Source organism: Adiantum capillus-veneris, chromosome 21 (assembly GCF_014529385.1).
Source record: "Adiantum capillus-veneris isolate H3 chromosome 21, ASM1452938v2, whole genome shotgun sequence".
NCBI classification, from domain to species: Eukaryota; Viridiplantae; Streptophyta; class Polypodiopsida; order Polypodiales; family Pteridaceae; genus Adiantum; species Adiantum capillus-veneris.
Window position 1 is genome coordinate 37,711,517 of NC_140951.1, and position 24,517 is coordinate 37,736,033.

At 50.3% G+C, this 24,517-nt stretch overlaps 1 protein-coding gene and 1 pseudogene across 2 annotated transcripts in view; one reads left to right on the top strand and one right to left on the bottom strand.

Moving 5' to 3' along the window:
- Nucleotides 1-24,517, top strand: part of LOC147430794 (zinc finger (CCCH type) helicase family protein) — a 105,756-nt gene that overhangs the window by 60,518 nt on the left and 20,721 nt on the right. The window lies entirely within an intron of this gene.
- Nucleotides 5,467-8,696, bottom strand: LOC147430796 (uncharacterized; annotated as a pseudogene).

Here is a 24,517-nt window from a genome sequence, read left to right on the forward strand (position 1 = left end):
AGAGAGAGAGAGAGAGAGAGACTATGTCACCAGGAGGTGTATTTTTCCTGTTGCCTTCCGTAAATAAGTATTAGATATATTTATTTTATTTTTAATTGTTTGTCCCAAAACCCTTGAAAAGGTGCAAGTGGACATTGCATGGCCAGTGTGAAACGGTTGCAGCCAAATGGGTTTCTCACATCGGGGATCTAGGTCGGTCAGACAGGGACTGCCCGGGCCAGTTAGCACTGAATTCTGATGAGTATGGAAGCTCGTGTGCGCCAAACTGGAATTTGGGCCACTCGTCAAGTCACTGCAACTTTATAAGTTGAAAGGGGCCAGTAAATTAACCCACATTGTAGATGTTGGTCAAATGGTAGTCTTCAATGATGGTCAGAGACCGATAGGGACGCCATGGAAGCATCTCCTAAAATTTAGGGAACTGCTATTTTTGACCAGAAAATGTGTTCGCGTCATTAGCTCTGGAATGACAAGGGGAACATTCTATTGCTCTGCTGCTAAGTCAACTGATGCAACAGTTGAGATATTTTTAGCAGGGAAAGCCCAAACTCGGAAACTGGGCGACGTGTCAGCCTGTGAGCGATTCTGCCACTCTGGGAGGCAAAAACGAGCTGCATAACAACAAAGGGGGCGCCATTTTCAGCCTCAGGTGGATTGTAGCAGGTACAGAAGCTATGGAATGCTTACCTTGCCCTCTATGCACAGTATGGTGACGGGAGTGATGCCCCGCACGCTACATACTGCTCTCTTTCTCCCCTACGTACAGTATGTTATGCCCCACTAGTGGGCTTCTCATTTGACCTATGTACAGTTCTGAGGGTTTATGCGCGTTTGCCAAGGCAAGAGCCTTTTGAACAGGAACCGGATTAGCTAATTGCTAATCCCCCACAGGTACGCACAGTTCCATCACGAAAGATTGCGAGTTTGGAGAGTTTTCTCGCGTGAAAACTCGTCCAATTCACAGGGGAACTATCCCATTGCGTGCGGGAGCCCTTGGGACACGCGTAGGCGTGTTCGCTCCGCTAAAGACGATCCGAAACAGGGAATTACAGCCTGCTGTGTTTTTCTGCAGGTTTAGGGTTTCACACCTAAACTACAAGGGAACATCGGGGGAGCCTCGTGAGAGCCTTGGGATGCGTGTACAGGGTTTTGGGCTCCCGGCAGTGAAAAACAGAGAATTACAGCCCGCTGAATTTCTGTGACAGCTCACCAGAAAGCTTCCAGATATTGAGGGAATCCGTCCTAGACGGGTGTTTTTGACCTACAGGGGTTTTTGCGCCGTTATGCTGTCGAAATCTGGTCGAAAACCTGCGTTTTCAGCCCTCGCCAGGTTTGGACAGCTTTGTGAAAGCTTGTGCTAAGTGGTCGGATCGTCTACCTTAATTTGAATAAAGAAATACCGAAAGGGGCGCCAGTCTTTGGGGCCTACAGGGTGTCGGTCTCGTGTGCGCAGTGACATTCTAGTCGCTGGACGCAACTGTGTTCTCTTCCCTTCTCAGTGCTCTGTGTAAAGTTAACAGGTAATTGAAATAGTACCGCCCTCTACGTTGTACGGGCTGGTTATAGACTACATATGCATCCTGATGTTATTCTTGATATGTCTGCAGATTATTTTGAGACATTGTTCACTGTTGATGTATGCACTACTGAGGTTTTACTTGCCCGTGAGCAGATCTGGCATCACACTCGACACCGTTGTACAGACACTATGGCAGAGATCTTGTTGGCACCCTTCACACTTGCAGAGCTCCATGTTGCTATAGAGAGTCTTGATCCATCCTCCTGTCCAGGAGAGGATGGTCTCACTAGAGCTTTCTTTTTGACATATTGTGATGTATTGCATATACCATTGCTTCGCGGTTGCCAGGACATCTTTGCATCAGGATATATGCATCCGGATCTTTGTTTAGGTCTCATATCTCTTATTCCGAAGGGGGGTGACACCACTCAGCTCCGACAGTGGAGACCTATTACCCTACTCCCTTTGGTCTATAAGATATTAGCGTTATTGATCAGCCATCGCTTGCGACTGTTCTTACCAGATATTATTCATACTTCTCAGACAGGCTTTGTCATGGATCGATGCATCCTAGATAATATCTTCACTTTTTATGAGGCAGTAGAGTGGGCCAGATCATCTTCTGAACCTCTTGCTTTTTTCATCCTTGACTTCAAGAAAGCATACGATCGTGTTGAGTGGGACTTTCTCGAAGGATCTTTAGCCAGGATGGGTTTCCCTTCGAGATGGATCTCAAGCATTTCCGCTCTCTTCAGGACTGCCAGCAGTGCTATTACTATTGGTGGCCGTGTCAGTCGTAGTTTTGAGCTTTCTCGATCTGACCGTCAGGATGTCCTTTAGTAGCATATCTGTATCTGTTTGTCGGAGAGACTATGTCCGACTTTCTTCGTGCTCAGAGTCATGCATTTCGTGGCTTGACCATGCTAGTACCTATAGCTCCGGACCTTATCGATCAGGAGTTTGCTGATGACACTATGCTAATGTTGCGCTATTTGCTAGCTGCTCTTGATGCCATGCGGGAGGCCCTAGAGGTTTTTTTCATTGCCAGTGGTGCACGCATTAACTGGCATAAATCCTATGGGTTACTGGTTGGCAGTGATGACATACCTACTTGGGGGGTAGCTGATGGTTTCACATGGCTGCAGCCGGGTCAGACATGTAGATATCTGGGCTTTCAGGTTGGATTTGATGTTTCCTCACAGCAGTAGTTTGCACCCATACTACAGTCTATTCGTAGGAAGCTATGCCATTGGTCTTCACGTCATCTGTCGTTGGCTGGCCATGCATTGGTCGCCAACCAGGTCATTCTGGCTACAGTATGGTATACGGCCTCTTGTTGGATTCTACATTCTGGTGTGATAGCTCAGCTCCGCCGACTAGTGCGGAACTTTTTATGGAGTGGCACAGATGGGACTATTGGTACTCGTGCTCGAGTTCGTTGATCCACGATTATTCGTCCTAGGTCAAAGGGAGGCCTTGGCATTATTGATCCAGAGTTACAGAGCCGCGCCCTTCTTACCAAGCTTATTGTTCGGGGTCTTTTTCCCGGCCAAGAACCTTGGAAGATGCTTCTTCAAGCCGCTCTTTGCACAGTGACTCCACGCCTCGGCACTAGAGATGGTCATACTTGGCACTAGAGATGGTCATACTTGGCATGCAGGGTATCGTTTTCTCTTTACGGATGCCCCCTTGTCCACCACCACCCTCTCACCCTTCATCGGATCGCTCCTTCAGATTTGGGTTTCCATGCGACGGGCTATCATACGCTCACCTCCCTCATGTCGTGAGGAGATTGAGCGCCAGCCTCTCATTTGGAATGCTGCAGGTCTTGATTCTTTGGTTAATCCACCCCGTCAGCTTGGAGAGACGACTCACATTGACTGGGCTGCTTGGGACACTCGCCTTGTTGCCTCTATGCGGTTGTTTCATGAGACACGTATGCTGGATGTAGATTTTGTGGCAGAACATTATGACATTGGTCGAGGGGTGACAGACAGACTGCTTGAGATTGATTCCGCCGTTCCTTCACAGTGGGATGCAGTCATGCGAGGCACGGTTCAGATGCCTCCCCATTGTGGCTGGGAAGGCCTCTTTGCTCAGAGTACTCTCTTATTAGCTCGTTTAGACACCATGCTGTTCACAGTTGATACTACTCTCAGGGGATTCATGCTAGATTGACATATGATGCCACCTCTCCGCACCTTGTCTACCCCGGCGCTCGATGGGAGGCCATACGAGTAGTTGGCTCCCGCGGGAAGCGTCGTTGTGTTGACCCTCATTTCGCTTCCGCTGATGCTGCACTTTGGAGGCTTTGGGTGTGGGAGGGTCGTGCCCTATCTCAGCTTTATTGGGACCCAGGAGAGTGGCATTGGCCTCACTCTGACCCCATCGGTGCACCTATTTCATTTTTTGAGTACACTGTTAGGATTGGAAGGTTAGCATTGATGAGACAGCAACCAGAGCAGCCCACTCGTATGCGTTTCTGGTTACATTCAGGTCTCTCCCATGCCTATCTACAGCAGTTTTGGTCCGCCATCTGGGATTTACATGCGGCCTGTCGTATTTCTTTTTTCATGTGGATGATTGCACATGCAGGACTTCCAGTTGGGACTTGGCTAGCTACTATGGGTCATGATCCGTTATGTACTCGCTGTCCTTTGTGACTACTTGAGTCACCTGCACACTTTCTTTGGTCATGCTCAACTTCCCATGTAGTGTGGCTTGCAGTTTGCTTTTTACTTAGCAGAGCGGGTGTTCAGCATGGATTTCTCACTTGGGGATCTGTCTCATGGTTGATGCCGATGCCCGGCCCGCATCTTTTCTACGAGGGCTCAGACACAGATCCAGCCTTTATGCTTACCTCGACTGGTTATCGGCGAGGGACTTTGGCTATGCTACCATAGATTGCTTGGTAGGGGGATTCTCAGACACATGATGAAGTTTTTTCAGTCATCACTAGTATTACACTATGGAATGTTTGGAGAACTCATTGTCTTCACATTCTAAGTGCGGCTCCACAGCTCCTTTAGGATACCCTCACTACCATTTGGCTGGATATCATTCACACCCTGATTTGGCAGTGGGATTCTTCCTCAGGTGCATCTTGAGCAGCCGAGGCTCGCCGTTTTGCCTTCCTTCGGCGTTGGGCACGATCCCCACTCTTTTTTACACTTATAGGTGGACAGATTACGTGGCATTATGCCCCTCCTCGGTGGTTTCTCCTCCACTTGTCACACCGACCACCATGAGATTGTTTTAGTCGAGTTGTCACTATAGTGGCTCTCCTCCTTACATTCAGCTTGTACACCCCACGTGAGGCTATTTTGGCATCCGCTGGGGATTATATTGTACTCAGTAATAAACAGCCCTGACTTTTTCCAAAAAAAAAAAGAAAAGAGAGAGAGAGAGAGAGAGAGAGAGAGAGAGAGAGAGAGAGAGAGAGAGAGAGAGAGAGAGAGAGAGAGAGAGAGAGAGAGAGAGAGAAAGAAAGATTTTTTTACGTCCATAAGAGGCCGAAATTGGCCTATGAGACAAATCAAAGTACATGGGGGTAAGTGTCCTCTGGATACCCTGTGAAGGATAAAAGGTACAAAGCAAAAAATAGCTATCCTGTGTAATGACTGGGAGAGAAGGGAGGTGGTACAAGGGTAGGGGGGGGTGGAGCTCTAAACCAGGGAAAAAATGCAATCCTATATGCTGGGAAATATACAATCATGAGAGAAAGTGCTATCATATCTTTAGCTCCATCCAGTCCCGTAATCAGGGTGTAAGACATGATGCATGGGTGGGTGAGGTGTGAACAATCCCCGTAGGATGGCGGCTGGGTCTGCAAAAGCCCGGATGCGTCTCTCCTCTAGAGATCTGCAGTAGCGCTCCTGAATCTCCTGGATCTCTCTCTGGTGAAGTCGGGGTGCCCTACGTCCGTGGAGAAGTGGACGCCCGCGAGCTCAGACCTCCTCAGCCTGCTGTAGAGTCACTCCTCTCTGAGTAGTCTGGGATGGTGGTACTACTGTGTCCGTCTGGAAGAAGTCTGTGAGCTGTGTCTGGTGCTCGTCTCTCACGACCGATGATGTCTGAAGGAGAGAGTCCCTGTGCTGCTGTGCCTCTATGAGGAAGCGGCCGAACTGTCTCGCTGGTCTTTGGACTCAAGAATCTGATGTAAGGTGGGCTGATCTGCAAACAAGGTCGGGTATCTGTCTCTGATCTCCTCATATGCTCTGCATTTGCATACAAAATGCTCCTCACTCTCAACGTCTGCTGTGCAAAGTCTGCATATCCTCTCTGCTCTGGGGACATGTGCAGCTCTCCCTGCCTCAATCTCTAGCTGGTGTGATGATACTCTGAGCTGTCCAGTGGCGACTTGTGCTATGTGTGGCATGTAGACATCCATGTACCTCGGTCTCTGGATGAACCCATCTGCTAGGATGGTCAGGAAGTGGTCTCTGTAGTACTGCCTCTTTGTAGGAAGAGGCTCTCTGGGTGTGATCCATGTCTCTCTGATGTGTAGCTGCCAGAGATCCTGTCTGAGAACTCTATTCCTCTCATGGTGTGAGAGGCGTATGTGTGGGGAGTCAGGATCATACTGAAAAGGAGGCAAGTCTGTGATGTCTAGGCCATGTGATGTGAACCACTCTGTGACCTACGAGTACCATGCTCTGGTGTCCCCCTCCTGGTGTAGCTATATCGATGCCTTGAAAGCTGTGCGGGTGAGTCTGTCTGGTGGCAGCTCTCGCATGCGTTGGATGAAGCAAACTGTTTGGAGGAGGGCTTCTACTAGCATCGGGGGTGCCGCTAGCTCTGCTCTGATGATGTCGTGTGGTACTGATGGTTTGCTATGGAGCAAACGAGAATCATAATGATCTGTGGGCGCTCTATCTGTGTCCAGAGAGATGCTGGTAGCCCTGGTGCCCATACTGCGGCAGCGTACATCATGGCAGGTGTAACTAGAGTGTCAAAAAGCCACCTCTTGCTACGGGGCTCTTGGAAGTGGGCCTGGTGGCATCTGCGCTCTAAGGTGGCCAGTGCTGCATATCCTCGTGTAAGCCGGTCTCTGGCTGCCCGGGTCATGGAAAATCTGCCAGTGGTGCCAGTGAAAGTCACCCCCAAGTATACATATGAATCAACTACCTCAACCTGTCCACCTGCTACAATGAGCACTGCTCTACTTCGGACTGTCCTGGAGGTGTGGAAAATCATGACCTTGGTCTTGCCAAGGTTCACTGTGAGCCCTCTATGTGTGCAGAAATCATCCAAGGCGCGTAGGTGGCTCTGTAGTCCCTCCTGTGTCTCAAAAACTAGAATAATATCATCTGCATAGAGCATAATATGGACTGGTCTACCTGCCAAGTCGGAGCCCGCCCCGCCTGCTCGTAGGATGTAGTCTTCTATCTCGTCGATGTAGAGGCCAAATAGGGTCGGGGAGAGGGGGCATCCTTGCTTCACACCAATGGTGCTAGCAATGGGGTCCGATACTCCACCTGGGCACCGCACTCTGCCTATGACCTGTGCATACAAAGAATGAATGGCCCATATCATCTCAGATGGTATCTGTAGCTCCTGGAGACGCTGAAAGAGTCTCTCTCTAGGGATAGTGTCAAAAGCCTTGCGGAAATCTACAAAGCAGTAGTAGAGTCGTCTCTTCCGTGCTTTCGCTCTGTCGATCAGGCAGCGAAGCACGAAGATGTGGTCGATGGTCGAGAAAGTGCGTCGAAACCCTGCCTGTCCTGGTGCGCGTAGCCTTGATGCCTCTGCGTATGTGCTGAGCTCTGCCTCAAGAACTGCTCCATATAGTTTGGCCAATCATGATAGTCCTGTAGTTCCCTGGGTCCAAGGTGTCACCAGATTTGTGGATAGGCACGATGGTGTGCATGGTCCACTCCTCTGGTAGTCCCTCAACCAAAGCGCGGTTGAAAAGACGTGCTATCAAGGGGGAGAGGGTGTCTGCTGCATAGATGAGGTGCTCACTCTGGAGTCTAGTGTGGTTGGCTGAGCAGCCATGCTGGAGGCGTCGAATAGCCCTCTTCACCATACTAGATGTGAAGAAAGTCGAGGTGGTAGGTCGGGGGTTGGATGGCTCCGGGGTCAGTGGCTGCCCAGGTATCTGGTATAGGCGCTCGGCATAGTCATGCCAAATCTGAGGATCCTCCAAGGGGGTGGTGGGGCGTGGCTCTCTGAGAATCCTCCATGCGGTGGCGCAGTCAGTACTCATGAGAAGATGGTATAGCTCAAGCTCTTGCGCCTCTTCGAAGGCCCGCCGTTTACGGTGTGTGATGGCCTTCATCTGGCGCCTGACCTCGCTCTCAGTGATCTCCTCCAAGGCTCGTCGAGCCCGTAGCTGCCTGTATAGATCCCTACACTCCTCATCGTACCACCGGTTCTGGGGCATCGTCCCAGAGGGTGGAGGTCTACCAGTGTGGGTAGTATGTGGAAAGCAGCTGAGGGTCGAGGTGTGTAGAATTGCGGAAAGCTGGCTAGTGAGTGTAGAGAGTGGTGTATCTGGGTCGAGAGTGTAGATCCCCTCGTAGACATGTGATGAGTAAACTCTGGCTAGCTCATGTGTGAAATGTATGGTGGTGTGTGGTGTGAGTGTAGGTGGTGTGTGTGAGATGGGTGAGCCAGTGAAAGAGAGAGCAAGATATGCATGGTCAGCCCCAATAGGTAATGGGGGGATGGTGAAGGATGTGAGGAGGTGAGCTGCCTCTCTGAAGCCGATGATGTAGTCCACTGTATTGCCGCCGCTGGGTACTGATGGTGGTATGCAAGTCAGGCCTCCAGATGATGGCCATTGCGCCATCCCGTTGTAAATAACGAGACGGTGCTGTGATCCCAAACGAAGTAGATGTCGCCCGTATGGTGTCGGTGTGGTGGTGTCTCTGGAAGTCCTCTCTGCCTCTGTGTTCTCCATGGTGGAGAGTAGCTCTGGGTCGTCAAAGTCGTAGATGTCACACTGTCTACTCTGTGTCCTGGCGTTGAAGTCTCCCGTGAGGAAAACTTCTCCTAGCCTGGAGTATTCCATGATCTCCTCCCTGAGACATGCATATGGTGAAAGTGTATCATCCTCCTCCTCCCCGCCCTGTGTATGAGCCTCATCTGTCTCTCCTCCGCCTGTCTGTGCGAATCTAGAACCACTGGGTGCAAAGTAGCAAATGGCAATGTAGAGCTCAATCCGCACCCACATGTAGCGTGGACTGCTACTCTGCCAGATCCTCTAGTGGTGTTGTGCCGTGTGCACTTCCTGTGTGTAGACTCCCAATGATAGTCCTGTACTCGAGGTAGACCTCTCTTTGAGCTCTCATGTGTCTCTGTGAGTAGAATGATGTCTCTGTTATGCATCACCTCCTCCAATCTCCCTGGGTGTGTCCACAAAGAGCCATTGCAGTTCCAAACTGCTATGTGTATCTCCTCATATAGTGTCCCATAGGCCGCGAGTTCCTATGCTACGGCCTTGCCATCGATGATGACCCGGCCGTCCCGATAGGAGGCTCGTTTTCCTTCATTGCGCGCTTGTTGGATCCGAGGCATGCATGCTCTTCTATGCTCCACTTGCATTTTTGTGAGGTCGTCATCTAAGTAGATAGGGGGGCCCGTGAGACCTCGTAGGATTACCCTCTTTCGGATGAAAAGGGTGCGTGCCTCTTCCGATGGGAATTGGAGTATAAGAGGCCTCTTCTTGGTGAGGTCTTTGCCGGCTCGCCAAGCTTTGGTGAAGGGGGTTGGGTCTTCTATTTTGTAGCCAAGTGTGTTGCATGAGGTTTTACCATCTTTCTCGGGGGTGGATTCCTTCCCTTCTTCAATGCCGGTGACTCGTATATTGAGGCGACGGGCATTCCGCATCTTCTCCTCTTCAAGGGTGGTGTGTACAAGGAAAGCTTCTTCCTTGTGGGCGTCCTCTTTCGCTTCTTTCTTGAGGTTCTTTTTGACCACTTCTACCCATCCCTCCTTCGTGGCTTTGAGCTTGTCTTCCAAGCTCTTGGTAAGGGCTTTAGTGAGTTCTTCTTTGATGGCCTCCTTTGTGTCATTGTTGATTTCCCGTTCCTTGGGGGTAAGGGATGCGATTGAGGCCTTGAGGATGGCCATTTGCTCATGCATCTCTTCCTTCTCCTTCTTCCATCCTTCTTGGGCTTTCTTCCATCCCTCAAGCTCTTTCTTTTTTTCCTCTTCTTTAGCTTCCTTCTCCCTTGCCCATTCTTCTTTCTCTTTGTTCAAGACTTCTACTTCCTTCTCAAGTTTGGAGAGGCGGTTGATGATATTGGTGATGGCGGAGTCGGTCAATTTCTTGTTTTCTTTAATCGTGGCGTGTAGCTTGTCCTCCATCTTGGCCATGTCGTCCTTTGTGGCCCCTTTTGCCATAGCCGGGTCGGATTCAGGACGGTTCAAGGGGAGTGGCTCAAAGGGTGAGGCCCATTGGTATAAATGACGAGCAGCGGCAGTGGGAACAGGCGATATGCTGGGTTTCTGTTGACTGCTGACGGGTAAAACAGGGTTTCTGGTAAATGATTGCTGACGGGTTTAGTTGGGCAGACAGGCTGGGCGCCGTACTGTTGATGGGCAGGGCCTTATGGGCAATAGTGGGAACAGGTTCAGTCGCGCGAAGCAAGACTAAGCAGTTGCGCGAAAAAAACCCAAGCAGTAGCTCAGGCGCGTAGCAGGGGCTGCGCGCGCAGGGTGACCTGGCCTGACAGGGGCAGACCTGCGCGACCTGAGGAGACTTGCGCGTGGCCTGACAGGGGGCAGACCTGCACGCGAGAGAGAGAGAGAGAGAGAGAGAGAGAGAGAGAGAGAGAGAGAGAGAGAGAGATGATAAAATGAAATGTTATATTAACGTCTTCAGAAGGCCATAATGACCTATGAGACCAGAAAGTTACAATGTGGCGGATCTGATACAAAGTCAATAACAAAAATGACAAAATAAAATGCTATGGAATCTGAAGCAGCTAGGTGTGATCTAAGCAGATAGGTGGGATAGCTAAATCACAAACCACAAGAGATCCAGCATCGGTCGTTGGTGGATCTCATCAATCTCCTCCATGGTCAATAGCCTTACCGAGCGTCGTGTATGTTGGGCCAAAGTGATCCGAATCCTCTGATGCAACCTCCGTCGATGCTGTGTAGTCCTCCGCAGTCGTGGGCGTCTGGATCTCCCTAGCTCGGTCGCTCGGTCGATCAGTGTGCCTCCGGTGTGAGGCTGCGAGCTCTCCTGTGGTAGTAGCTCCTCCGGGTGTCCAGTGTCTACTCTAGAGAAGTCTGTGATCCGTCTCTGAGACTGGATGGCCTCTCCTCTCATCTGGCTCTCTTGGTGTCTGCGTAGCTCGAGCAAAAACAGACCCAAGCATCTCTGATCCTCGTACCGCATGACTCTGGAGAGTGGTCCGAAGCCCTCTCTGAACAAGCAGTGGAAGCGGCCGCGTATCTCATAGTAGACGGGGCAGTGGCATGTGTAGTGCAACTCTGTCTCAGGCTCCAGGTCACATAGGAGGCATGTCCTGGCCTCTACTGGTACTCTGCTGTATCCCCCAGTCTCGATCCGCAGCTGGTGTGAAGATGCGTAGCTGGCCAATAGCACACCGTATCCCATGAGACAAGTGGGTGTCCATGTATCTAGGTCTCGTCACAAAACCGTCCTCCATAAGCTGGAGAAGATGCTCTCTGTAGAAAGCCATCTTTGTGCCCAACTTCTGTGCTGGCTGTATCCATGTTCTGATGATGTCTCGCTGAGTCAGGTACTGGCGGATGAGCCTGGTGATCTCGGACTGTGTGAGAGTCAGAGAGGGTGCATCCAGTGAGTATTGGAAGGGGGGCAGTGTGTCTATGCTGAACCCATGCGCCTGAAACCATGATGTCATCTCCCCATACCAGCACGCTGTATCTCCCTGCATGGCTAACTGTTGAGAGGACTCAAGTGCAAGGCGGACATATCTGTTTCGGGGAAGTTTCCAAATGCGGTGTATGAAGGAGACAGATCTGGTGAGCGCCTCAACCACTAGCGGGGGGGACGGCTAGCTTTGCTCGTATAATGGCACGTGGTACTGAAGCCTTGGCTCTAATGAGCCGTGAGATCATAGAGACTAGTGGCTTCTCCATGTTCCCCCATCCATCAGTGCGACCTGTCCTCCCATGATGGGCCAATGAAGGTCCCCAAATCTCAGCTCCATAGAGCAATGCAGAAGCCACCAGGGTGTCAAAGAGCCAGAGCTTCGTCCGAGGCTCTTGAAACTGAACATGTGAACACATCCTCTCCAATCTACCCAATGCTGCGTGGGCTCTGGTCAATCTAGTCTCTGCTACTCTTCTCAATGAAAATGCTGGTCCACTAAAGCATCTGTATTCTCCATTGTCTCCTGGCCGTATGTGAATGCGGGCACTGACCTCCTGATCCACTGTGGGGTCGTATTAAATACCATGACCTTGGTTTTACCAAGGTTGACAGACAAGCCACTTTCATGGGCAAAGCTATGCAAAGCATCCAAGTCACATTGCATCCCCTCTGGAGAGTCAGAGATCAACAGAATATCATTAGCATATAACAATAGTGGGATCCATGTTCCTGCCAGTTGTGCACCTCTATCACCATCTCTCTCAATATAGTCAGAAACCTCATCCACATACATACCAAACAGAGTAATAGAGAGCGGGCAACCCTGCTTCACCCCAATAGTGGAATGAACCGCTGTAGATAGGCCCTCTGAGGTGCGTACATGCCCCACTACTGATCTGTACAGTGCCATGACCCCCCAAATGAGCTCTGTGTGGGTACACCCATCTCCTGTAATCTGCGCATCAATCTAGCTCTGGGTACGGTGTCAAATGCTTTGCGGAAGTCCACAAAGCTGCAATAGATCCGTCTTCCATGTGATCTGCTCTCCTCAATGATGGCTCTGAGTGTCAAGATATGGTCAAGAGTAGAAAAATTTCTCCTGAATCCTGCCTGCCCGGCTGCGCGTATCCCTTCCTTCGTTGCCCATATACTCAGCTCTTGCTCAAGAATGGATGCGTACAACTGTGCCAATGTGTGTCCGATCATGATAGTGCGATAATTCCCAGGCTCCATAGGGTCTCCTGGCTTGAAGATATGTACAATAGTAGATAGGCTCCAAGTATCAGGCAAGCCCTCACACATGGCACGGTTAAACATAACAGCTAGGAGCTCTGCTAGTAGATCTCTGGCATGCATGAAGTGCTCAGCTACTAAGCCATCATGATCATATGCTCTCCCAGTCCTCATCTTGTCAATGGCCTTCCTCACCATCTCAACGGTGAAAAAAGCACATGTATGGGGGCATGGATCGGGGGTGTCAAGATATGGTCAAGAGTAGAGAAACCTCTCCTGAACCCTGCTTGCCCAACTTGAACCCTGCTTGCCCAGTTGCACGCATTTCTTCCCTCTCTGCCCATCTACTCAGCTGTTGCTCAAGAATGGATGCATACAACCGTACCAGTGTGTGCCCAATCATAATAGTGCGATAATTCCTAGGCTCCATGGGGTCTCCCGACTTGAAGACATGTACGATCGTAGATAGGCTCCAAGTGTCCGGTAGGCCCTCACACATGGCACGGTTAAACATAACTGCTAGAAGCTTTGCTAGTAGGTCTTTGGCATCCATGAAATGCTCGGCGACTAAGCCATCATGATCATATGCTCTCCCAGTCCTCATCCTATCAATAGCTTTCTTCACCATCTCAACGGTGAAAAGAACACATGTGTGGGGGCATGGATCGGGGGGGTTGGGGAGGGGCGGCTGTCCAGGTACTGTTGTAACAGACTTGGACACTCCAAGTCAAGAATCAACCGCGATAGCACCAAATAACCACTTCAAAACAATTCACAGATCACAATAGATTTGCACTGGCCCGGCGGAGTTCCGTGCCTAGAGATATTGGCCCCAAAGACTGGCGCCCCTTTCGGTATTTCTTTTTGTATTAATCAATCATCAAAGTACAAGAGAGCGGTTAGGGTTTCCCTCTCAGACTCTGCGTCCAGATGCTTTGAGAAAAGAGGCCCTCACCACTAATTTAAAGGTTACAAGGGATGCCCAAAAGCAGAGCCCCAAAAGCTTCAAATCAAAAGCAATTGCTCTCTCTCTCCCACAGAGAGTCAAAACTTGAAAGCAAAAGCATTCTCTCTCTCTTTCTCATATTGTAGAGAAAAAGCAATATTTGCGTCGCTCATCATTTTCGAAATTTTTTTTTATAATAATTTTCTTTAAAATCGCCTCCACAATTTCCGGAAATCAAGGTTTCTGGCAAAGATTAGGGTTTGTAGGAATTTTAGGGTTTCTGCTGTCCGCCACGTCATCACTTTGTGACATACCGCCGTCTTGAAAGCATTGTAATCGACCGCGATTACGCCTGCAAAACCGACAAAAGCCATAAACCGTCCTAGCAGACACTCACTGTTAGTACCTACGTACTAGGAACACACATCTAGCACATGTACAAAATCGATAGTCACATCACACGACATCACAGGACATCACCAGACATCACAGGACATCACATGACATTCAACATTCATTCGAATCTTAGACCATGATTTATCGGCAATGTAGCTAGCAATCACATCTAGGTCCAATCGGGACCTCATCGATGTCCGATTGACTAACCCCTATTGCAACCATGTCTATTCGAGATCAATCAGACCAAAATGCTGCAGTCATTTCGTCTATCAGTTCCTGCACTCACAAGAAGTCAAGAACAAATCAGTATCATAATCAGGAATTCCATTTCATAAAGTCATCCAGCAGAATATTGTCAGCTATCAGTATCCTTGAAGCTCAAAGAGACATCAGTGACTTTAGTATCAAAATCGAGGCATCGTTGACAAAGGAGCGGAGTAACTCCCCTCTTGTGCATCCCACTGCACCAGATCTTCGGCCAAGCTGAGTTTCTGGGTTCCGTTTGGAGTAGACTATGCTAAACCAAAACATCGAGGTAAAGTTTCACAATCCGAGGAGTATCTGCTAGGTCCTCCTCCTCCATCCACTTCGCATCAAATGCAGGAAAGTTCTTGAATTTAACCAAGAACCGCCTTCGGACTTTACCTTTCTTCGTATCATTATGTGCCAAAATCTGTTCAGGAACAAGGATCTCCTCGTTTTCTTCCACTTCGGGTTGCTCATCAGGCTCCCCATCATCAGGCACATCACCCTTAACAGGGTTCAAGAGACTCACATGCAATGCATTATGAATCCTCCAAGTATCTGGCAGTTTCAATCGGAAGGAGACATATTTATCTTGTCAGTGATCTGGAAAGGTCCGTAGTATCGCATACTAAGCTTTGGAAAAAGCCTCTCCTTTCCCTTTTTCTTTCGTAGGCGTGCCTTCTCAAAAGTAAGAGCACCCAATCATCCTCCTTCAATTTCAAGTCGCGACGATGGCGATCCGTTGCCTTTTTCTGTCGTTCTTGAGACTCTGCAAAGTCTCGCGAACCTTGGCAAAAGACGTATCCAAATCTCGCGAATATTCATCCGCTTCAAATATCTAATCTTTCGTGCTCAGGAAGGATGGAACCTTCGCAGCACTTTCAACAATCTCACATGGCGTCTTCCCCGTCCAAGAGTGTATCGTGTTACTGTAGGCAAATTCCACCAAAGGTAAGTTCTTTTCCCATTGAGTCTTCTGATCAGAGATACAAGACTTCAATAAATCTAAAATCACTGAATTGGCAATCTCAAATGGCCCGTCAGTCTGCAAGTGGAACGATGACGAGAACTGCAACCGCGTGTCAATGTTCTCCCAAATTGCCTTCCAAAACAAACTCATAAATCTGGGGTCTCTGTCGGAGACAATCGTCTCAGACGTGCCATGCAATCTGAAAATCATCGTGATCATTCTGTGTAATCAGGAGATCAAAAATGAAATCCATTTCAATACTTTCCTAGGGGTGGGTGGGTATGGGTAAAGGCTGTAACAATCCCTGTGCCTTATGCCTGTCAAACTTGACCTTCTGGCATACCAAGCAACTGCGCACAAACTTTTCCACATCCTTTTTGAGTCTTGGCCCAAAGAAGTATCTCTCTACCCCCTTCATGGTGGTAGCAATGCCGCGGTGACCCGTAAAAGGTGGACAGTGGCATTCAGTCATAACCTTATCCCTCAACGGCTGTGTAACGCACAACATAGTCTTTTTCATCAAGTAGCCTTCCCGAAGGGAGTATCCAGCTACTGTCTCCCCATCCCGTATCCGTGTGAAAATATCTGCAAAATCTGTATCTGTGGCATACTGATCGACCATATCCTCGAAGCTCCTATGATGTATCGCGGAAATAGCCAGAACCAACGGTTTCCGAGACAAAGTATCTGCCACGACATTCTTCTGTCCCTGCACATGGACAATCTGGAAGTGGAACTGTGACAAGATGTTCGCCCACCGCATCTGCTTTTCCGAAAGCTGCTTCTGTGACAAGAAGTAGCGCAAACTCTGATGGTCTGTAAATACAGTAAAATCCGCTCCGAGTAGGTAATGCCGCCACTGAGTAAGAGCATGGATAACCGCCAAAAGCTCTTTCTCATAAATCTGTGCTGTCATCTTCGGCCTAGAGAACAAACGGCTCTCGTAAGCTATGACATGGCCTTCTTGCATCAAGACCGCACCCAGACTACGACCACAAGCATCACAATATACTTTGAATGACTTCTGCAAGTCCGACAAAGTCAAAATAGGTCCCGTAGTCAATTTCTCTTTCAATGTCCGAAAGGCAGTCAATTCTGTGGGTCCCCACGAACAAGGTACTCCTTTCTGTGTCAAGGTATGCAAAGGGGAAGCAACCTCTGCAAACTTTCGTATGAACCGCCTGTAGTACGAACACAGTCCCAAGAAGCTTCTAACTTCATGGACATTCCTCAAATCGGGCCAATCACGAATAGTCTCTATCTTGGCCGGGTCCATTTGCACTCCTGCTGCTGCTACTGACACAATGTGTCCCAAAAAGTGTATCTCTGGTAGGAAAAATTCACTTTTCTTTGCATTAATCACTAACGTGTGATCTCGTAATGCCTGAAAGACTTGAAGCAGATGATCTCTGTGTTCTGCCTCATTCTTGGAGAAAACAATGATGTCATCAAAGAAAGTGCCAACAAATAGCTTGTACTCTCGAAAAATCTTGTCCATCATCCGGTTAAATGTCGCAGGAGCATTGGTTAAGCCAAAAGGCATCACCAAAAACTCAAATAACCCAAAAGTCGTCCGAAAAGCTGTCTTGTAGACATCTCCTGGCGCTATCCTGATCTGATGATATCCACTCTTCAAGTCAATCCTGCTAAAGCACGAGGATCCTGTCGTGTATATCATCGATCCTAGGAATCTGAAATCTGTTCTTGATGGTGATTTTGTTGAGAGCGCTATAATCGATGCACATTCTCCAAGATCCGTCTTTCTTCAAAACCAACAACACTGGAGAGGAATACGGTGAAGTACTATGCTGGACAAGACCCTTTTCCAAGAGGTCTTTCACTGGGTTCATAATCTTTTCATTCTGTACTTGGCTCACACGGTAAGGTGGCCGATTCGGTGGCGTGCTTCCAGGTATCAGATCAATGGTTTGATCTTCAGGCCCTCTGAAAAGCAATCGACATGAGTATGGAGAAAAATCTTGGCGTTCTTTTGATCAGGTCAAAACATATTCAAACTTTATCCAGCGTTCAGTTCTCTCCCAAAAGAATGAGTAAGAAACTGAAGTTCATCAAGTACAATCTCTAAGCCCTTCATTTATCAAAGTCGCTTTCTCGGCTCGGTAGTCAACCACGGCGTAGTTCTTGTGGTACCAAGGGATCCCGAGTAGAACGTCACTCGCGTGCCCTGAACACCCCTGTCATTGCAAACAAAGTTTACCAATGCTCGGTGTAATGGCAACATCCCATCCGGGTGCCAGTCGAACTACCTCCGCCTATGGCGTCAGTCTGTTGGGCGTAATTTCCAAATCGAGCTGCCAATTCCAAGTGAAAAGAAGTTGGCCTTGGCTCCTTCAAAAGAGCTTCCTGATCCTTCACTTTGCCCCAAAAGCGGCAAAGTTTGTACTTTCATTCATTAGATTTGGTGCAGGTCCCACGCCATGTGGTACCAGTTCTGCTTTTCTATCTGCCTTTTCTGCCACATTCCTCAGTTGCTCTCGAACTCTCAGACCTGTGGTCATCTTTATCATTCTGTTCTTTCTGTGCCTTTGTAGGGCACTTCGCGGAGATATGTCCATGTTCCCCGCATCCAAAGCACTTCCCCTCTCGGATGAAGCGAGCTCTCTCCTCAGGAGTAAGCTTGGGTCGTGCATCTTTTTTTCTCTGGGTTGCTCTTTTTCTTTCTACTTTCATTCCCAGAAGTCTGATCGGCTCGTTGTGTCATGGCCTCATCTGTGGGGTAGGTTAGACTGCCAGAGTGAATGGCAAAGCCCCGCTTCGCATGACTCATCAACTCCTGAATAGAAGTTGACTTCTGTTCCAAGCAGTGATCTCGGATCTTTGTAGCTAGACCCAAGGTAAACCGCTCAATCTGTTCTCTGAACGAGATCTTCTTGAATGAAGAGGCGGGTAGAAATGAGCTCCAGAATCTTTCACAATAAGCATTGATTGTATCTTTCTTGGTCATCCAAAGATGGTTCCAAGCAGCTCGTATATCTCGTTCATATTCTTGCGTCAACCAAGAAGAAACAAAAAGCTTTTCAAATTTCAGCCATTTAACTGGCGCACTCCTGTTTAAAAGAAGCGTGGACCACCAAGTACGAACATTCCCCTTAAGGTAAGAGGTAGCTCTCCGAATCTTGGAGTGCTCTGAATAGTGTCCTCCCGCGAAAGCGATGTCAAACTGCTGTATAAAAGACAAAGCCTTCGAAGCATCTGAGTATCCTGAAAAGTATCAAACTTGATCGAGTGGCCACCTTCCTTAAACTCTCGGACTTTCTTGCTTTTATCTTCGAGAAAGTCATACCGGTTGGCTTTGTAAAAATTCTTCTTGTTCGCATAAAACTTTCCGTCATCGGAATCTGAGTTGTCTGTAGACGAGTCCTCAGTAGAACTGCCAGTCTCTGGGCGAGATGTAGCCTTCTTAGCCTTTTTCTTGCCCTTTCCGAAGCTTTGTTTCTTTCTTCGCTTTTTACCTTTTCTGTCTTCTTCGCTCGAATCCGAGGAGCTAGAAGAACTATCAGAAGAAGAAGAAGAAGAACTGGGTACTCCTTCAAATCGAACACGCTTCTTCTATTTCTTTGCCTTGTCAAATGACGACCGACGACCCAAATATCCCGGGAAGTCAGTGCCTTTCTTCTTCTTCTTGCCGTGCTTTTTGGCTTTCTTCTGTGCGTCAAAAGGCTGAGCAATCCGTGCATCAACCACCTCTTCTAGTTCCTTCTTTGAATATTGTTTGGGATCAGAAGGTTTCTTGAAAGCAGAGTTTGGGAGTGGTGTTGTGGTTCTCTGCCACTCCATCTGTACCTCTTCCAAAGAGGTCTGGTTCATATATTTTGCCATCTTCGGGTCCTTGGCAAATTTGAGCATCATCTTTGTTGCATTGCAACTGGCGACGCTCTATCTCTTGCCGCTCCGCCTAAGTAGGCCAAGGCGGGCCATACTCTCTGCCAGAATCTTCGTTGTGATCCCAGCCCGCATCTCCAGATGCAGAGGGAGTCGACTGATCATTTCCTGGAGCCATAGGTGCCGCGGAAAAAATTCGGGGATCGGATTTCCCGTAGAAGAGAAATCGGCCGTGCTCTGATACCACTGAAACAGACTTGGACACTCCAAGTCAAGAATCAACCGCGACAGCACCAAATAACCACTTCAAAACAATTCACAGATCACAATAGATTTGCACTGGCCCGGCGGAGTTCCGTGCCTAGAGATATTGGCCCCAAAGACTGGCGTCCCTTTCGGTATTTCTTTTTGTATTAATCAATCATCAAAGTACAAGAGAGCGGTTAGGGTTTCACTCTCAGACTCTGCGTCCAGATGCTCTGAGAAGTGAGGCCCTCACCACTAATTTAAAGGTTACAAGGGATGCCCAAAAGCAGAGCCCCAAAAGCAGAGCCCCAAAAGCTTCAAATCAAAAGCACTTGCTCTCTCTCCCACAGAGAGTCAAAACTTGAAAGCAAAAGCATTCTCTCTCTCTTTCTCATATTGTAGAGAAAAAGCAATATTTGCGTCGCTCATCATTTTCATTTAAAAATAAAAAATAAAATAAAAATATAATAGCCTCCGCGATTTCCGGAAATCAGGGTTTCTGGCAGAGATTAGGGTTTGCAGGATTTTAGGGTTTCTGGTCAGAAATTAGGGTTTCTGCTGTCCGCCACGTCATCACTTTGTGACAACTGTGTACAAAGATGATGCGTACTGACCCCAGGTCACTGTGGAGGAAATAGCCGGGGGGGGGGGGGGGGGGGGGGGGGGGGGACTGCTCATGAAAGAGCCGCCACGCCTCACGCGAGTCCTGTTTCAAGAATAGCTGATATAGATCCTGCTCGAGTCGAGCCAAAAAAGCCCTCTTCTTCCACCGCACCAAGCGTCGGAAGTCAATCTGTGACTGTCTGTGAGTCATGTCCCCCAAAAGCACCTCCCTCTGAAGTCTGGCTCTAGTCTGGCGGCACTCCTCATCGTACCAGCTGTTCTGAGGCATGCTCCCTGATCGGCGGCTCTGCTCAGGCTGGGTGTGTGGGTATGCTTCTGCTGCTGCATCATGTAATGTCTGTGTCAGTATAGTAGTTAGCTCCTCCAGAGGTCGCCCCAAGTCCTCAGTGCATAGGCGTCTGTAGATCCCGTCCATGTATACAGAATCCGTCTCCCGTGTGAATGTGTAGCGAGTAGGGGCTGCTACCCGTGGCCTGTGTGCTACAATGAACTGGAAGGAGATGGTCATCGACACCAGAGCATGATCCACTACTACCCTGATCGGTTTGTGCCCAACTGTGAGATCCTGGATACTAGAGATGAGATTCGGCTCTGCCATGACATAGTCCACTGTGCTGGCTCCACGTCTGTGTGGGAAGCATGTAAAACCTCCCGCAGCAGGAAATCTCTGTAGGCCGTTCAAGATGGCCAATCCATGTATGGTGCCCATGTCTATCAGGTGTCGCCCATACTCTGTATATTCCACATCGTGTGATAGTCTGGAAAGGCCCGTCTCTACATCTAGCTCTCTTAGCATCTGCTCTGAAGTATCATAAAACATTGCCTGGTGATGGGCAGTCCTAGTATTGAAGTCCCCTAGGATGATTATGTCACCATCCCTAGAGAACTCCCATATGTCATCATCCAAAATAGAGGAAGATGACTGTCCTCTGGGTGATGCATAAACTGATGTACTCGGGGGAAAGTAGCAAATAGCTAGGTAGAGATATCTGCCTGTCTGTGCTTTCAAGCTCACCCACATGTACCTAGCCTGCTCATCCCTGTGGGCTATATGTATCACTGGCTATAGATCCTCTCTAAATAACACTGCCACTCCTCCCGAGCCCCGCCCTCTGTGCTCTGAGCGTGTCTCCTGTCTGTAAGCTGTCTCCCACCTGTAACCCCACTGATGTGAGGCATGGATTGCCCAGGGGCCTGGTGTGTCTCAGAGTAAAAGATGATGTCTCTTCCAGTAAAGCTATCCTCAAAAGCACCCACATCAAGACGCATAGATCCATTACAGTTCCAGGCAGCCACTTTGAGTGTGGTCCCATAAGTCTCGCACCGTCATGTGGAGCGTCTCTCTAGTATTACCATTTTTCCATCTCGGTAAAAGGCAATCTTGCCTTTTCCCAGTGTTGGCTCGCTGCTGCTGCACGCTCCCTCCCCTGTTGCGCCATCGCCTCCCCTCACCCCCCTTCTCTCTCTTGCCCTCGCGCTGCCATCAGCCCCCCTCGCGCTGCCCCCCCCCTCGCCCTCGCGCTGCATCCCCCACCCCCTCCCGCCTTGCGCTGTCTCCCCCTCCCAGCCGTGCCCGCTGCCCCGTGCTGTCCGCCGCCCCCCCCCCCCCTTGCCCGCATTATCCCCGAAGGTTTCTTTGCGCCTGGCTCTGCAACATTTGTTCTTCGGACAAGTGTTCGGCGTCCTCGGTTGCAGATTGTTCTTCTCCGTCCGCCTCTTCGACTCAACAGTAGACACAGATGGAGGCTCCAGCTCCGCCACAGAGGGACTCGCCTGAAGCCCCCTCGCCTGACCCCGCTGAGCCCACCATTCGACTTGCTCTTTCGCCGACAGAGCAAGCGAGCCTTGCCGCAGAGGTAGAGCGCTTGCAAGGTTCTCGGCACCCGTCCTAGCAGAGGAGAGCTACGAGACCTTCTCCAGGCCCGCCTTCTCGCAGAGGCGGGCAAGATTTTGGATGTTCAGATCCTCGGACGGGGGTACTATGAGATCGAGTTCGAGACTTCTGAGATGGCCTCCAAGGTCATAGCTATGAGTCCACTGGCTATCCGAGCATCACGCGCCCACTTTCGACAGTGGCGACATGGTTTTGACCCGACTTCGGATGTGCTAGTAGAGGAGGCAGACATCCCCATCTCAGTCTGCTTTCCGGGTTTACGGAGGGAGTACCTTCCACTTCTCTCCAGGATTGGCTCCGCCATCGGGACTGTTCTGGAGACACCTCGTACGGCAGCATCAGTAGTTGCCAAGGCGGCTGGCATCCCTTCAGTTCGAGTTTCGATCAGAGATACCCACATGCTCCCGAAGGTCATCCTCTTGCCTCGGGTGAGTGGGGGTTGGTTTAGACACAGTGTGGAGTACTTGTGTCTCCCGAACCAGTGCTTCATTTGCAGACAGATGGGCCACCTAGCGAAGGCCTGTCCACGGAGGAGGCCACGACCTGCACCTCAGCCTCAGCCCGAGCCTGCCAAGGCTGGGCCGCAGCCTCAGCCAACGACACAGCGCACAGATTCTGAGCCACCCTCCGAGGCTGGGGCTCCAGCGGAGGAGGGGTGGCAGCAGGCCCGTGGCCGTCGACGCTAGGGGCCACAGCGACAGCCTGGCACGCAGAGTGGCCCTCAGGTGCCTACTCAGCAGCAGTGGGTTCCCACGGGGAACCGCTTTGGTCCTCTTGAGCAGGAGGAGTCCCCTACGCCAGCCTCCACCTCCGCTTCACCCTCGCCAGCCTTCCCACCTCTAGATCTCCCCTCTTCCTCCTCATCCCCTCCTTCGCCCTCTGCTCCCGCCCACTCCCCACCTCGCCCCTCTGTCTCTGTCGCCCCACCCCGCTTCTCTTCTCCTCCGCCCCCCCCTGCTCCTGCTCCCCCTCCTCCTGCTCCAGTACCTCAGTCGACCCAAGAGACTGGTCCCTCGCCGGCGGCTAGGAGATCTCTTGGCAATGCTTTTTGCCACAAGTCGCCTAGCGAGAGAGGGTCAACCCTTCTTGCGGCCCCCTTTGCAGATTCAGACATCTTCCCTTGCAGCTATCCCTCGTGGTCTGACGAGCATTGACCTCCGACGCCGCTGGGATTTCTTCGATTACGGATTCACTCGCTTTCTCGGCGATTCCGTAGCAGACCACGAGGCAGCCTGCTTCAGGGTCCACGCTCTGTTCCTCGCCGCTAGGGGGACAGAGGCCTTGGACTCGGCAGTTGGTTTCTCCTTTCCCCTCTGTGGTAGGATCGAGAGAGAGTGGTCCCCCGACTCAGTGGAGGGATGGTTGCATACACAGGTTCTCGAGTTCTCTCACCACATGGGAGAACTTGGAGTTACAGATTTGCTGCAGACTTTGTGGCCACTGGCCAAGTTTGCGGTGACACCCCAGACTCAGCAGGATGTAGGCACATTGTGGTATACTTTTTTGCTGATACGCAATGTTTGCCTTGCTATGTATACATACATGAGGACTCCTGGACAGAGGAGGTTGCTTTACGCATGGCTCGCTCTGCTTGGGCTTGGGCCAGACACTCACTACAGGCTCGCCTATCTAGAGGACGCTCGGATGCGGATTACTCCCCATCCAAGCTAGCCCGAAGATAGCCCGTCTTGCTGCTGCGGCAGCATCTGTTCTCTCTCGCTCCCCATAAGGATCGTCTCGTGGAATGTGCAGGGATTAGGTGGGCCCCCGTTTCAGCGACAGCGGGGCCGATTGCGTCAGGAGCTGCAGCGTTGCCTTGTGGGAGGAGAGATTGATCTCCTTATGCTTCAGGAGCACCATTTGTCTGAGAGCCGCATTCGGCGATGTGGTCAGATTTTGTGTGGACGTTATGATACCTTTTGGTCAGCTGCTTTTGGACCTGGAGGCATCCAGGGTGGGGTATGTATGACTATTGCGGACTCACTACAGCAGGCCATTGTGGGCAGAGGGATTATTGTGCCAGGCAGGGCTCAATGGATCACTCTGCAGGTTCAGGGTGACCTTGTGGGCTTCCTGAACATTTATGCGCCCAATGTGGTGAGTGCTCGTGCAGAGTTTTGGTCACAGATTGTTGAGTCTCTGCCACAGGTTGACCATTGGTGTGTAGGAGGGGACTTCAACATGTTGGAGGACCCCTCTGACATGATCGGAGGCAGCCATGCTACTGTGCATGGAGTCGAGTTAGCAGCCTGGGAGAGGTTGTGTATGACTTTGAGGGTCTCGGATACATGGCAGCATTGAGGCTTTGTGAGGCCTTCAGAGAGTCTTGCCTTCTCTAGATCGGACCGCAGAGTGGGAGGAGTGAATCTATCGCGGATAGATCGCTTCTACACTAGTGACCACTTCAGTGACATGGGGGGATCAGTGGGCATCCTGGCAGGGACATCCTTCTCGGACCATGCACCAGTGATCCTCACAGTGGCAGACAGGCAGAGGAGTGGGAGCACGATGCTTCGCATCCCAGAGCGGGTCTTGTTGGACTCAGCACTCAGAGAGAGGGTCGAGGCTCTTTGGACAGAGGGCATGGACAGCCAGGCTCTACCGGCAGACAGAGTGGCCTCAGGCCTAGCTCAGCTTAGCCACTTCTTTCTCCAGGAGTCTTTGGCTCGACGGGCTGCAGCGAGAGAGGAGGAGCAGCGTCTCAGACGAGGCATTGCTTCACTACAGAGGATGCAGGAGCAGCATCCAGACAGTCCATGGTTGGAGGAGCAGCTACAGCAGGC